Raw genomic sequence first — 13,342 nt, 5'->3', positions numbered from 1 at the left:
CCAGGTAAACATGAGTATACAAAAGTGATTTGTAATCACTTTTAAGTGATTAAGCTATTAATACTTAATAGCTTTAGCATCAAAAGGAATAAAAAAAGAACACTGTTTTAAAAAAATGTTTTCATCTCATCACACAGTACCACCTAAGATAAAAGAAAAATAATGGATACTAAAATTCAGAACACCAGAGCACCTGCCTGGCCCAGTCAGTGAAGCATGCAACTCTCGATCTTGGGATTGGGAGTATGAGCCCGAATGCTGGTTGTAGAAATGACTTAAAAATAAAAATAAAAGGGGTGCCTGGGTGGCTCAGTCAGTTAAGCGTCTTGACTTCGGCTCAGGTCATAATCTCGGGGCTGTCAGCTCAGAGCCTGGTACCTGCTTTGGATTCTGTGTCTTCCTCTCTCTCCCTCTCTGCCTCTCTCCCGCTCGAGCTCTATCTCGCTCTTAAAAATAAACATAAACATTTTTAAATAAATAAATAATTTAATACTAAAGTTTAGGATACCGTTCCACCTATTTTTAATCCAATATAATTTATATTAACAGTAATAGGGCACCTTAAATTGTCAAAAACAGGCAGTTTTTCTTACTATTATATAACCATTTCATATCTCAAAAATAGAATCATTTTACTTTAATGACTGGATGTACCACCTCAAAGAGTCATAAAACGTATCTTAGGTGTTTGCTTACTATACCTGTTTTACCATTCCTACCCTAATATATTCCAAATCATCATGTGGAACGCTGAATGAAAATCTGTACTTTCAAGACTTTTAAATTAACCAAATGACTTGTTAAATTTAGTTCCTTAGAGTAAAATATCAGGAGGCTAATTATCCAACTGAAGGCAAATTTTTGAAAGAATGATACATAATTAAAATATCTACATTCCAAATATGATAAATAAAAGTTATTTTCTATTTAAAGTTCTCAAAAATTACAACTTTCAAAGTAAGTCCATTCTCGTGGATTAAAAAAAAACAATGTTTTTTCAAAAATCATATTTGGGTCTCCTTACAGGCAGAAAATCTAGTTCAATTCCAATATTAGGGTCGGCTTTAGCTCAAGCGGTTACTTCGCGACTGGTTACTTCAATTCCAATATTGAAACTACTAAATGCAAAACAGAGTAAAATCGAAACCACAAAACTCCCATTCCTTCTTATCATTTTTTTTTTAATTTATTTCTGAGAGAGAGAGAGAGACAGTGTGAGCAAGGGAGGGTCAGAGAGAGAGGGAGACACAGAATCTGAAGCAGGCTCCAGGCTCTGAGCTAGCTGTCAGCACAGAGCCCAACACAGGGCTCGAACCCATGACCGTGAGATCATGACCTGAACCAAAGTTAGACGTTTAACCGACTGAGCCACCCAGGTGCCCCTATCATTTATTTTATTAAATAATAAATAGTATTTACTTCCTATGTATTCAACCAATGAAAGAAAAAATTTCATTTGGTAACAATCCTTTATTTAAGACTTGGAGATAACAACTTTTACTACAGTAATAAGCCTCCCTTGAAAATCTTATTATTCTAATTTACTGTAGTATCTAATACATAGCACAAAAACAAAATTCACATGTCAATATTTTTATTTTCTTCTAAAAGCATGCTATTTTCTTTTAATTTTTTTAAATTTTTTTTTTTTTATTTATTTCTAGGAGAGAGAGAGACAGAGAGAGAGAGAGAGAGAGACAGAGAGACAGCGTGAGCAGGGGAGGGTCAGAGAGAGAGGGAGACACAGACTCTGAAACAGGCTCCAGGCTCTGAGCTGGCAGTCAGCACAGAGCCCGACGCGGGGCTCGAACCCAGGAACCGCAAGATCATGACCTAAGCGAAAGTCGGACGCTTAACCGACTAAGCCACCCAGGCGCCCCTGAAAGCATGCTATTCTTGAACATAGTGGTTCTCTGCAACCAATTTACTATATATTTGTATGTAAATGTATAATTAGTTCAACCAAAATATCACATAAACAAAAAGATACTCAAATTCTATACTTTCCATTGCTAGCAACCAAATCTCTCTATTAAAGGACATTTCTTTCCTAAATAGAAAATTTTCACATCTTTTGCTTAAAAGCCTTTTATTAGAAAGTTTCATAGCATTTATTTTATAGAACTTGAATATTCACACATAATACACAAAAAAACAGAGTTTCTGTGCAATAAAGCTTCCTTATCAAGTATAATTATAGGTAGGGGCACCTGGGTGGCTTAGTCGGTTAAGCGTCCGACTTTCGCTTAGGTCATGATCTTGCGGTTCCTGGGCTCGAGCCCCGCGTCGGGCTCTGTGCTGACTGCCAGCTCAGAGCCTGGAGCCTGTTTCAGTCTGTGTCTCCCTCTCTCTCTGACCCTCCCCTGCTCACGCTGTCTCTCTCTCTCTCTCCTAGAAATAAAAATTAAAAAAAAAAAGTATAATTATAGGTAAATAACTAATTTTCGTCTTTACAATCAAGGATATGGATGCTTTTAACAAAGAGAGAATGCTTTCCCAAAGGAAAACCTTCACCTTGTTTCGTAATGCTATTCATCAACTTTCTGAAATTTCTTCCTCAGTCTCAGTGGAAATAAATTTGAAGAAATCAATAAAAAATACAGCCTAGAGACTCATAACTGCTACCACAGAGGACTAAAAACATCAACCAAAACACAAGGATATGGTAAGATGTCACTCACTGAAGCATACTGAAATTTTAAAAATATACTTAATATACTTATTTAATGTTTAAATAGTCCCCTTACAAATCCTGTTAAAATATATGCTGCATTATTTTTAAAATCCACATAAACCCCAAATAAAAATAAAAGACATTTTCTCAATGCTCCAATAAAAAGTTTTCCTTCTTTAAAAAATAAATTCTGCAATTCCTAGGAAACTGCACTCATACACATAGGATATGACTCTAGATGTGTGATAACACAGGCTCCCCAACATAAACACCTGAGAAGTTACCATCACATCCAAAATTGCTGGTACCCTGACCAGGATCTTAGTGCCCTAACAAGATTTGAAGCCTATTAAAGGTAAATATGCATACCATAACTATCAAATAGACTAGAGACTAAGAATCAGGAGAGACTGAAAATAGACTTATTAAAAGAAAAAGAAAAAACAAGTATATCATACTTTAGAGACATTAAATGTAAAAAGGATGGTGTAGCGCCTGGCTAGCTCAGTAGGAAGACCATGTGGCTTCTGATCTCAGGGTCATGAGTTCAAGCCCCACACTGGCTATAGATTTTACTAAAAATAAACAAATATACTTTAAAAAAAAAAAAAAAAGGGGGCTGCCTGGGTGGCACAGTTGGTTGAGCATCCAACTTCAATTCAGGTTATGATCTCAGGGTTTGTGGGTTCAAGCCTCACATCAGGCTCACTGCTGTCAGCACAGAGTCTGCTTCCTATCCTCTGTCCCCCCCTCTCTGTGCCCTTTCCCCCAAACCTGCTCTATCAAAAAAAGTACACATTAAAAAAAAAAAAGTAGAAAGGAGGAGTTGAAAAAGAAAGTTTTAAAAAAATATAACTGGGTAACTGACTTTGAATGTAAAAAAAAATTTTTTTTAAATGTAACTGGGTATCCTGGGGCGCCTGGGTGGCTCAGTCAGTTAAGCATCCAACTTCGGCTCAGGTCATGATCTCATGGTTTGTGGGTTCGAGCCCCACGTTGGGCTCTGTGCTGACAGCTCAGAGCCTGGAACCTGTTTCAGATTCTGTATCTCCCTCTCTCTCTCTGACCCTTCCCTGCTCACGCTCTCTCTCTCTCAGAAATGAATAAAACATTAAAAAAAAAATGTAACTGGGTATCCAGAGCACATAAAGATACAGCCAAAAAAAAAAAAGTTTGTTGGGACACCTGACCCTTAAGTTTCTTAAGCATTTGACTCTTGATTTTGGCTCAGGTCATGATCTCATGGTTGGTGAGCTTGAGCCCTGCAGAGCCTGCTTGGGATTCTCCTCTCTCTCTGCCCCTCTCCCCTGCACTCTTTCTCTCAAAATAAATCAATAAACATAAAAAAAAAAGTTTCTCATTAGAATGTTTACCCTTACTTACATACCACATTCTTATTACTTCCCATTATTTTTCATTTTTAAAAACTGTTATTGTGACTCACTAAATTGAATTCACTAGCCATTATTAAGTCACAACCTAAAATCTGAAGAGCCCTAGCTTAGAAGAACTGACAATCATTGGAAATTCCTTGCTTTCATGAGTCTCTAGTTTAAGAACATATTCAGGAAGTGTAAAAAATGAAAAGACAGAATTCCTCCAAAGCAGAATCTCTCCATGTCTTAACTGGCATATCATCATCATTTAATGTCTGTTAATTAATATATTGTGGAATTCAAAGCAATTTCAAGGTAAAGACATACAAAGGAAACCTATAAAGATAAACTTAACAGAGCAAGAATACTTTGGATGTCTTCAAAGTTAGGAAGGTGAAAAGAACTCCAGGATGTGGAAGAGTGACTCGAAATGACTCTTAAATAAACAAATGAAGTACAAAAGGGAAAGAAAACTTCATTATTTAGGAAAGGCTTTATCCACAAAGGAAAAAGAATATCTCTTACAGAACTAACTAGTAGTCCACTATAGGTATAAAAAGTTTATATGTAAGCAGGGCACCTGGGTGGCTCAGTCGGCTAAGTGTCTGACTTCAGCTCAAGTCATGATCTCCTGGTTTATGAGCTCGAGCCCTGTGTTGGGCTCTGTGCTGACAGCTCAGAGCCTGGAGCCTGCTTCTGATTCTGTGTCTCCCTCTCTCTCTCTGCCCCTGCCCTGCTCACACTCTGTCTCTGTCTCTCAAAAATGAATAAATGCTAAAAGAAAAAAAAATTGGAGGCACCTAGGTAGCTCAGTTGGTTGAGTGTCCAACTTAGGCTCAGGTCATGATCTCACAGTTCATGGGTTTGAGCCCTACATCGGGCTCTGTGCTGACAGCCAGCTCAGAGCCTGGAGCCTCCTTCGGATTCTATGTCTCCTCTCTCTATGCCCCTCCCCGGCTAATGCTCTGTCTCTGTCTCAAAAATAAATAAAAAAGGTTAAAAGAATAAAATTTTTTAGAAAAAGAAAAAATTTAATTAAGTCTGTAAGCTACTTTTGATTAGAAATTCTAATAATTTAAGGGCACTGGGGTGGCTCAGTCAGTTAAGCATCTGACTCTCGAGCTCAAGGCTTGAGTTCAAGCCCTGAGTTAGGCTCCACGCTCAGTGTGGAGCTGACTTAAAAGAAAAATTCTAGGGGCACCTGGGTGGCTTAGTCGGTTAAGCGTCCGACTTTCGCTTAGGTCATGATCTTGCGGTTCATGGGTTTGGGCCCCGCATCGGGCTCTGTGCTGACTGCCAGCTCAGAGCCTGGAGCCCGTTTTGCAGTCTGTGACTCCCTCTCTCTCTGACCCTCCCCTGCTCACGCTGTCTCTCTCTCTCCTAGAAATAAATAAAACATTTAAAACAAAAAGAAAGAAAGAAAAATTCTAATCATTTCTTTCAAAAAGGTATGTCCAGCTCCAAATGTATTAATACAAATCAAAATTATGGAATGTACTTCAATGTTAAATATTAGACTCCCTGTATTCATTTGTAAACATTTATTATAAATAGCTAGCGTGTGATAGCCAACAACTTATTATAGGCGCTTAGTATGTATCAGGCAATATGTTAAGTACTCAACAAGTTATCCCATTTAAACCTAACAACCTTGGGGTACCTGGGTGGCTCAGTTTGTTAAACGTCCGACTTCATCTCAGGTCATGATCTCATGGTTCGTGGGTTCGAACCCGGCGTCAGGCTCTGTGCTGACAGCCAGCTCAGAGCCTGGAGCCTGTTTTGGATTCCGTGTCTCCCTCTCTTGCTGACCCTATCCTGCTCACACTGTCTGTCTGTCTCTCTCTCAGAAATAAATTAAAACAAAAAAACATTTCAACCTAATAACCTTGTAAAGCAGGCTGTATATGCATTTTATAGGTGAGGAAAGTAAGGCTTAAAAAGTTACATAAAGAGGGGGTGCCTGGGTGGCTCAGGTGGATAAGCAACCAACTCTTGATTTTGGCTCATGTCACAATCTTATGGTTTGAGTCTCACATCAGGCGCTGCACTGGTAGTGTAGAGTCTGCTTAGGATTCTCTCTCTCTCTACCCCTCCCTCACTTTCTCAAAAGAAACTTTTTTTTTAAGTTACATAAAGGAGTTACACAGCTAATATAGTGAAACTAAGACATATTAACTGCCAGTTTTATCATCAGTGGCTGCAAATCAGAACATTTTGTCCCATTCCATTATTTGTCACTGCTTTTCTCAGCAACTAAATTTTGCATGTCGTTAAGAGTTTTTATTTTAAAGTTTATTTATTTTGAGAGAGAGAGAGAGAGCATGAGGAGCACAAGCAGGGGAGGAACAAAGAAAAAGAGAGAATCCCAAGCAGGCTCGAACCATCAGTGCAGAGCCCAAGGCAGGGCTCAAGCCCACAAACCACAGGATCCATGACCTGAGGAGCCAAAACCAAGAATCCTACACTTAACCGAATGAGCCACCCAGAGCCCTGTGCATGTCTTTCTAAACAGAATAATTCACCTTCTTCTAAATCTGCATATTTATATTGAGTGAGTTTATCAAAAGGAAAAATCAGCTTGGAAGATGTTACAGCCCACTTAAAGTAGTTTTGTTTAGAGGCACCTGGGGCTCAGTTGATTAAGCAGCCAACTTCGGCTCAGGTGATGATCTCCCAGTTCGTGGGTTCGAGGCCCCCATCAGGCTCTGTGCTGACAGCTCAGAGCCTGGAGCCTGCTTCTGATTCTGTCTCCCTCTCTCTCTCTGCCCCTCCCCCACTGCTGCTCTGTCTCTTACTTGCTCAACTCGCTCAAAAAAATTAAATAAACATTTAAAAAAATTTTTAAATAAGTAGTTATGTTTTAAAGTTTTTTTAAAGTAGTCATATTTAGGGGCACCTGGCTGGCCCAGCTGGTAGACCATGCAACTCTTAACCTTGGGGTTGTGAGTTCAAGCCCCTCCTCTGGCCCAGAGCTTACTCAAAAAATAAAACTCTAGGGGGCTGGGCGGCTCAGTCTGTTAAACGTCCGACTTCACCTCAGGTCACGATCTCAGCGTTTGTGGGTTCGAGCCCCATGTCAGGCTCTGTGCTGACAGCTAGCTCAGAGCCTGGAGCCTGCTTCAGATTCTAGATCTCCCTCTCTCTCTCTGACCCTCCCCTGCTCATGCTGTCTGTCTGTCTGTCTCTCAGAAATAAATAAAAACATTAAAAATTTTTTTAAACATTAAAAAAAATAAATCTCTAGGAGCACCTGGGTGGTTCAGTTGGTGAAGCGTCCGACTTCAACTCAGGTCATGAGCTCAGTTTGTGGGTTCAAGCCCCACATCAGGCACTGTGCTGACAGCTCAGAGCCTGGGGCCTGCTTCAGATTCTGTGTGTTTCTCTCTCTCTGACCCTTCCCTTCTCACTCTGTCTCTCTCTCTCAAAAATAAACTCTGAAAAAAGTAAAAAGTAAAATTAACGTTGGGGCTTCTGGGTGGCTCAGTCAGTGAAGTGTCCAACTTCAGCTCAGGTCATGATCTCACAGTTCATGAGTTCAAGTCCCATGTCAGGCTCTATGCTGACAGTGCAGAGCCTGGGGCCTGCTTCAGATTCTGTGTCTCCCTCTCCCTCTGCCCCTCCACCACTTGTTCTCTCTCTCTCTCTCTCTCTCTCTCTCTCTCTCAAAATAAACATTAAAAGAAAAGTTAAAAATAAAGGTTGAAAAAATTTTAACTCTAAAAATAGGAGTTTTAAGTTTAAATATCACGGACATTGGCATTTTTAACGGGCTATATACCTGCACTTTTTTTTTTTAATGCTTATTATTTTTGAGCGAGAGACAGAGCATGAGTGGGGGAGGAGCAGAGAGAGAGGGAGACACAGAATCTTTTTTTTTTTTAATTTTTTTTTTTATGTTTTATTTATTTCTAGGAGAGAGAGAGACAGCTTGAGCAGGGGAGGGTCAGAGAGAGAGAGGGAGTCACAGACTGAAACAGGCTCCAGGCTCTGAGCTGGCAGTCAGCACAGAGCCCGACGCGGGGCTGGAACCCATAACCGCGAGATCATGACCTAAGCGAAAGTCAGACGCTCAACCGACTAAGCCACCCAGGCGCCCCATGGGAAACACAGAATCTTAATCAGGCTCCGGGCTCCAAGCTGTTAGCACAGAGCCCGACGCGGGGCTCGAACTCACAAACTGTGAGATCATGACCTGAGCCAAAGTCGGAGTTTAATCGACTGAGCCACCCAGGCACCCCATATATACCTGTACTTTTAATTTACTTTATTTACATGCCAGATACTTATGCGAGTTCAAGCCCAGCATTAGGCTCTACACTAACAGTGTGGAGCCTGCTTGAGATTCTCCCTCTCTCCCTGTCTCTGGAAAGGAATGGAATGGAATGGAATAATACAGCTTTGTATTGTTCTCACTTACATCTTAGAATTTGAAATCTTGAAGAATATTTTTATAAATCCAGCCATAAAAAGTATAGAAACCTAAAATCAGATAAAGGTAACATTTGCACTGTTTAACAAAACAATCTTAGTTTTTTGCAGGAAGTTGACTACAGAAATAACACTTTTTAGAAAAGATTCATATATGATTCTGAACAGCAGTTAATACATACCAAAAAACTTCCTAATTTCTTTTAAGTTTATTTATTTTGAGAGAGAGTGAGGCAAAGGAGGCAGAGAGAGAGAAGGAGACTGAGAATTATGACCTGAGCTGAAATCAATAGTTAAAAGAGTTAAGCCTCCAGGCTTAATCTACTGAGCCACCTAGGTGCCCCCAAACCTCCTAATTTCTAAAAAGGTTAAATTAGTATGAATTAAATTATTATAACAGAGACTACTGATAATCAAAAGAGATACAAATAAAAAATTAACTGATTTTAATACACAAATCAGTCAAATGAAAAACAAAGAATTTACTTTCTTGTAATGTAACAGATTAATCTCAAATCTAATTTCAATGCCAACAGTTGGCCCCTAGATAATTTCTGAATTTACTAAGTATTTATATCCACTAAGTACCAGCAAATTACTAAAATAAATTATACTCTTTATGGTTAGTGAAGAGCATCTAGTCTTTCTGGTGTTCTGTAACTAATCAGCTTCTTTATTAATGGACTGGCATCATAACATGGGACCAAATATGTATATACCTCAATATACAGAAAGCTTATTAACACACATTCAAGTAACTGCCATATCCATAGTTCTCCCCAAATCTGTACTCTAGAAAATACAGTAATTATTTTCTATTCAGTTCACTCATACTTTTGGTCCTATACACTATTATATTTCTTTAAAACCTCTCAAAGTTTAAATCTGTTTGAGAAACTATCTTTTAGTTTGGAAGGAAGTTTAGTTACTGTCAAGATAATCTATTAAACCCAGTTGGTTCTTAGAAATTCTTCAATCTATAAAACATGAGAATTATAACCAAATTAACAAATCAGATATCAGAATGCCAAAAGTTAAGTCACTAAAAGGGAATCCAGAGAAAGAGTCAGTTGTGAAAGAACAGGAAGTGATGTACACTGCCATTTTGTAGATGAACTATTTAGAAATGTAAGTACCATACTAAACTGGAATCAACCAAACCCAGCTCTCAGTATTCTCTGACAGTGGCATCAGAGATCAGCTGAAATAATCCTCAGGCAGTTTTTCTTTAATAATGAATTTATCTCGTTGAAAAAGAAGATACTTTTACCACTTTGAGAATTCCTACCAGCTATGAAAAACAGGTTTTCCTTTTAGTAGTTCTTAAGGGTATCCTTAGTTCTAGCCTGCTGAAATACAGAAAGCAGTTTACGTACATTCTGTGTACATCCTTTAAGTTTCGTAGCCTTTACTGACAAATCTTCTCTGCCTGCATCTTTCCAAGACAAAAACATAATAATTCTCTGCTGAGCAGTATGCTTGGGTTTACATGCCAGTACATATGAATTATCAACAACACACAGAATTAGACTTTATGGCATAATTTCCCAGCTAGGGAGAAACTCTACACACCAAAACATGCAGCTTTGTGCCATGAAATAAAGATTCAAATGAGAAGTGCTGTTTAAGTCTAAGTAAATTTAGATAAAAATCAAAAGGAAATAAAGAAAGCAAGGAGAATTCCATTTTCTGAGGAAAAATAATAAACCTGATTTAACATATCATTAATGTGACTCCTTCTATCAAAATCAAGAAATAAGATGACAGGAACTAAATTGTTGCCTAAAACTACTACTACTAACATCTTTAAATCCCTGTCTTAAAACAGGTTTCACAATGCAACGAACAAACCAAAAAACCTCTGATGGATAATATTAAATGTAGATGGCATTCATAGGTATTTTAAAATAAGTCGCCCACTAAGCAAAGCTTAAACACCAAATGCAACTTGTTAGTAAAATAGCAAAACCACTCGTATCTGTACATATTTTAGTCTTAACTGCTTTGAAAAAAAAGTTAATTCAATGAACTTTTTATATATGAGACATTTTAAAATCACTTCATCAGTAAATCTAAATACTTAAAGAAAAAAAAGTATGAACAGAAGACTTCAAAACTATTCTTTGATCACAAAAAGCACTTGGCAACACACTTCCAGAATGTTAAATTTTTTTATTTATCTCAACTCTACTAAGGACAAAACCAAGTACTACTGTGAACCAGATGATTTCTTTTAAACAAATATGACATGAAGCAAAAGAAGTGGAAAATGACTGACTGCAGAACACAGATCCTTTCACAGCAGAAGTGGGCAAGTTAATGTCCGCTTTTTCATTTCCTTAAGAAACAAAGCATTTCTACAGAAAGGTTTGTAATCTACTCATTTTTAGAAAATTCCAATTTCAATGTTATACAAATAGCATTAACCCTAAAAATTCACAGCTCAAAGAGAACGAAGGTCCATTAGACGGCCTGCCTGTGTGCATTAATCTTTAATAATTCTTCAAGAACTACGAAAGTCACAGAAAGAAAAAAAAGAGGGACATGAAGGAGTACAAAATTATTTCATTTGAATCCCAGGGAATATCCAATATTAGCGCGCGCGCGCGCACACACGCGCGCTCGCACACACACACACACACACACACAATGTCAATCTAGTGTTTAAAAGAAAGCGAGAGACATCAAAACTGTTCAAACATGGCAGGGTCCCTCTCGAGAGGCCATATCTCTCAACAATAACAACAGGAACAGATATACTTCTCAGGGACAGATCTCAGGGGAAGAATATTAAACCGGTACTGTTATCGACTTAAAACCAAGGGAAAAGGGTAACCTTTCCAAGGGAAGCGCCATTACTTCCCACTTTGCTCCCCCTCCCTTCAGTGTATACACGGGCCTGTGTATGAAGAAACTGCCTTGGACTTCTGCAGCACTGCAGTAGGCTAAAGGATGGGGAAGGGGGAAGGGTAGGGGGAGAGAAACGCTTCCATCACCCCTACAGGAGTATAGATTTCCTGAGCGGGGGTGGAATCCACCCAGCGGGCTACCCTTCCCAAGAATACAGACACTACAAAGGAGGAGAGGGAGGAGCAGAGGGATCAGAAGAGAAGGAAAGGGACCTCGCGCCTTTAAATCGGGGTGCACATCAACCCAGTCTCCCCAGGAGAGCCACACCTTCCTCGAGACATCCCCTTCCACCACCCCTTCCGGTGACCCTCAGGAAAGAGGAATGTAATTGCTCTTGCCCCTCAAAACGGGAGGGCGCCCAGCTCACCAGCTTCCTCACCCCACCCACAGAATCACAGACCCTCCTTGTCTCTCTCCCTACCCCACCCCCACATCCCTTCTACTCGGAGAGGCCCGAGTGGGCCGAATTTCCCCGCCCCCTCCATGTCTCCCTTTCCCAAAGCAGAGGTGCCCTTACCCTTTCGCCGACAGGTCTGGGCGGAGTAGGCAGGCGCAGCCCCCTGCAGCGCTCGGGTAGCCGCTAACGCTGGAGGGCGAGGAGTGAGTAGGAGGAGGGGGCCTGGCGACCGACCGCCGCCCCCCTCCCCCCCGGAGCCCCAGCAAGCCGCCCAGCCCAAGCTCTGCGACAAGGGGCAGGGGGGGAGGGGGCGAGGGGACGACCGGGGTCGAGGAGGCGCCCTCAGAGCTTGGGCTCAGCTAAGATGGCGCGGGAAGTGCTGGGAGCCGCCGCCGCCTCGGGGGAACCGGCCCGGGCCTCGGCCGCCTCCCGTCCTCACACAGCCGAGGCCCTCTCGTCCCCCGCCGCGGCCCCTCGGCGGGCGGGCCCACGCACAGCCCTCCGCCACCACCACCACCCCTGGGAAGGGGGCGCTCACAAAGGGAAGAGAGGCCGCGGGCCGGCCGGCCGGCGGCGGGGCGGGGTCCCCAGGGGCCGGGAGGCCTCAGAGGTTCGCCGGTGCCTCGCGCTCTCGGCCCGCGAAGGGCGCAGGCAAGCGGGACCCCTCCTCTCTCCTTAGACAGGCGGCGGCACCGACTCACTATCTTTGCCACCCTCCCTCTCTCTCTCTCCAAGCCCTGAAGCCACAGAGCCCGGCCGCTGCCCAGGTTCCCCCCCCTTCCCCGACACCACTCCCCTCCTCCCGACAGTCATCCCAGTCTCCGATCTCGCGAGATTTCCCGCCTGACAGGCCCGACCCAGCGCGAGACACGACTGCGTACGCGTGCGCGCCCTCCCGGGAGCGCGCGAGTGTTTGCACTGGGCGGAGTCTCCCGGGTGGCCCTGAGTCCCAACCTCAGTCCACCCCTGCCGCACTCAGCTGGCGGAACTCTTCTGCCACGCGGGCGTCAGGTGCATTCGTTTCACCCAGAAATCTGAGAAAGAACTTTTCTGCTCTCCTGCTCCTCTCTTCCAGAAACATCCGCCCCCCCCCCAACCTTACGGATAGGATAAGCCTTCCCTGGCCTGTGGAACATCCCATTCTTAAAACACTTTAGTTCAGCTCCTCCGTGGAATTCAGAGATAAACTGGTCAGCGTTATCAGTTATGTAGTTGAGAATGTAGAATGAGATTCTAAAGGTTTATAATAATTTTTGGAACGGTAATAAGAGTTGCGAGTACAGATTAAACCACCCGGTATGCTGGTAATGGTAGGAAAGGGACAAATTCTTGAGAAGCTTTTGTGTATCCTTTTGGTAGGTTGAGTGAAGATAAGCGTTGAAATATGAGTAGTAAACAAAGAGTCCTATGCGTCCTAACGCAGGAAAAAGAGCTTTTATTTTTGGGGGGTGAAAACTTTTTTTTAGAGGAACTCCTTCAGTGGGCCATAAAGAGAGCAATTTTATTCAAGAACCAAAAAGTGTGCCTGAAGTGCAGTCATAAAAAAAAAAAAATCTT

At 41.7% G+C, this 13,342-nt stretch overlaps 1 protein-coding gene across 1 annotated transcript in view; it reads right to left on the bottom strand.

The window, feature by feature from the left end:
• TAOK1 (TAO kinase 1) overlaps positions 1-12,547 on the bottom strand; it is a 155,013-nt gene extending 142,466 nt beyond the window's left edge. Inside the window, exon 1 of the mRNA XM_039251701.1 lies at positions 11,906-12,547. The gene's annotated coding sequence lies outside the window, so the exon portion shown is untranslated. The remainder of the gene's footprint in view (positions 1-11,905) is intronic.
• Positions 12,548-13,342: the final 795 nt, after the last annotated feature.

Source organism: Hyaena hyaena, unplaced genomic scaffold (genome assembly GCF_003009895.1).
Source record: "Hyaena hyaena isolate Hyena2069 unplaced genomic scaffold, ASM300989v1 scaffold_10, whole genome shotgun sequence".
Taxonomy (NCBI): Eukaryota; Metazoa; Chordata; class Mammalia; order Carnivora; family Hyaenidae; genus Hyaena; species Hyaena hyaena.
Note: the sequence above shows the minus strand (reverse complement) of the source record. Positions and strands in the feature narration are given on the sequence as shown.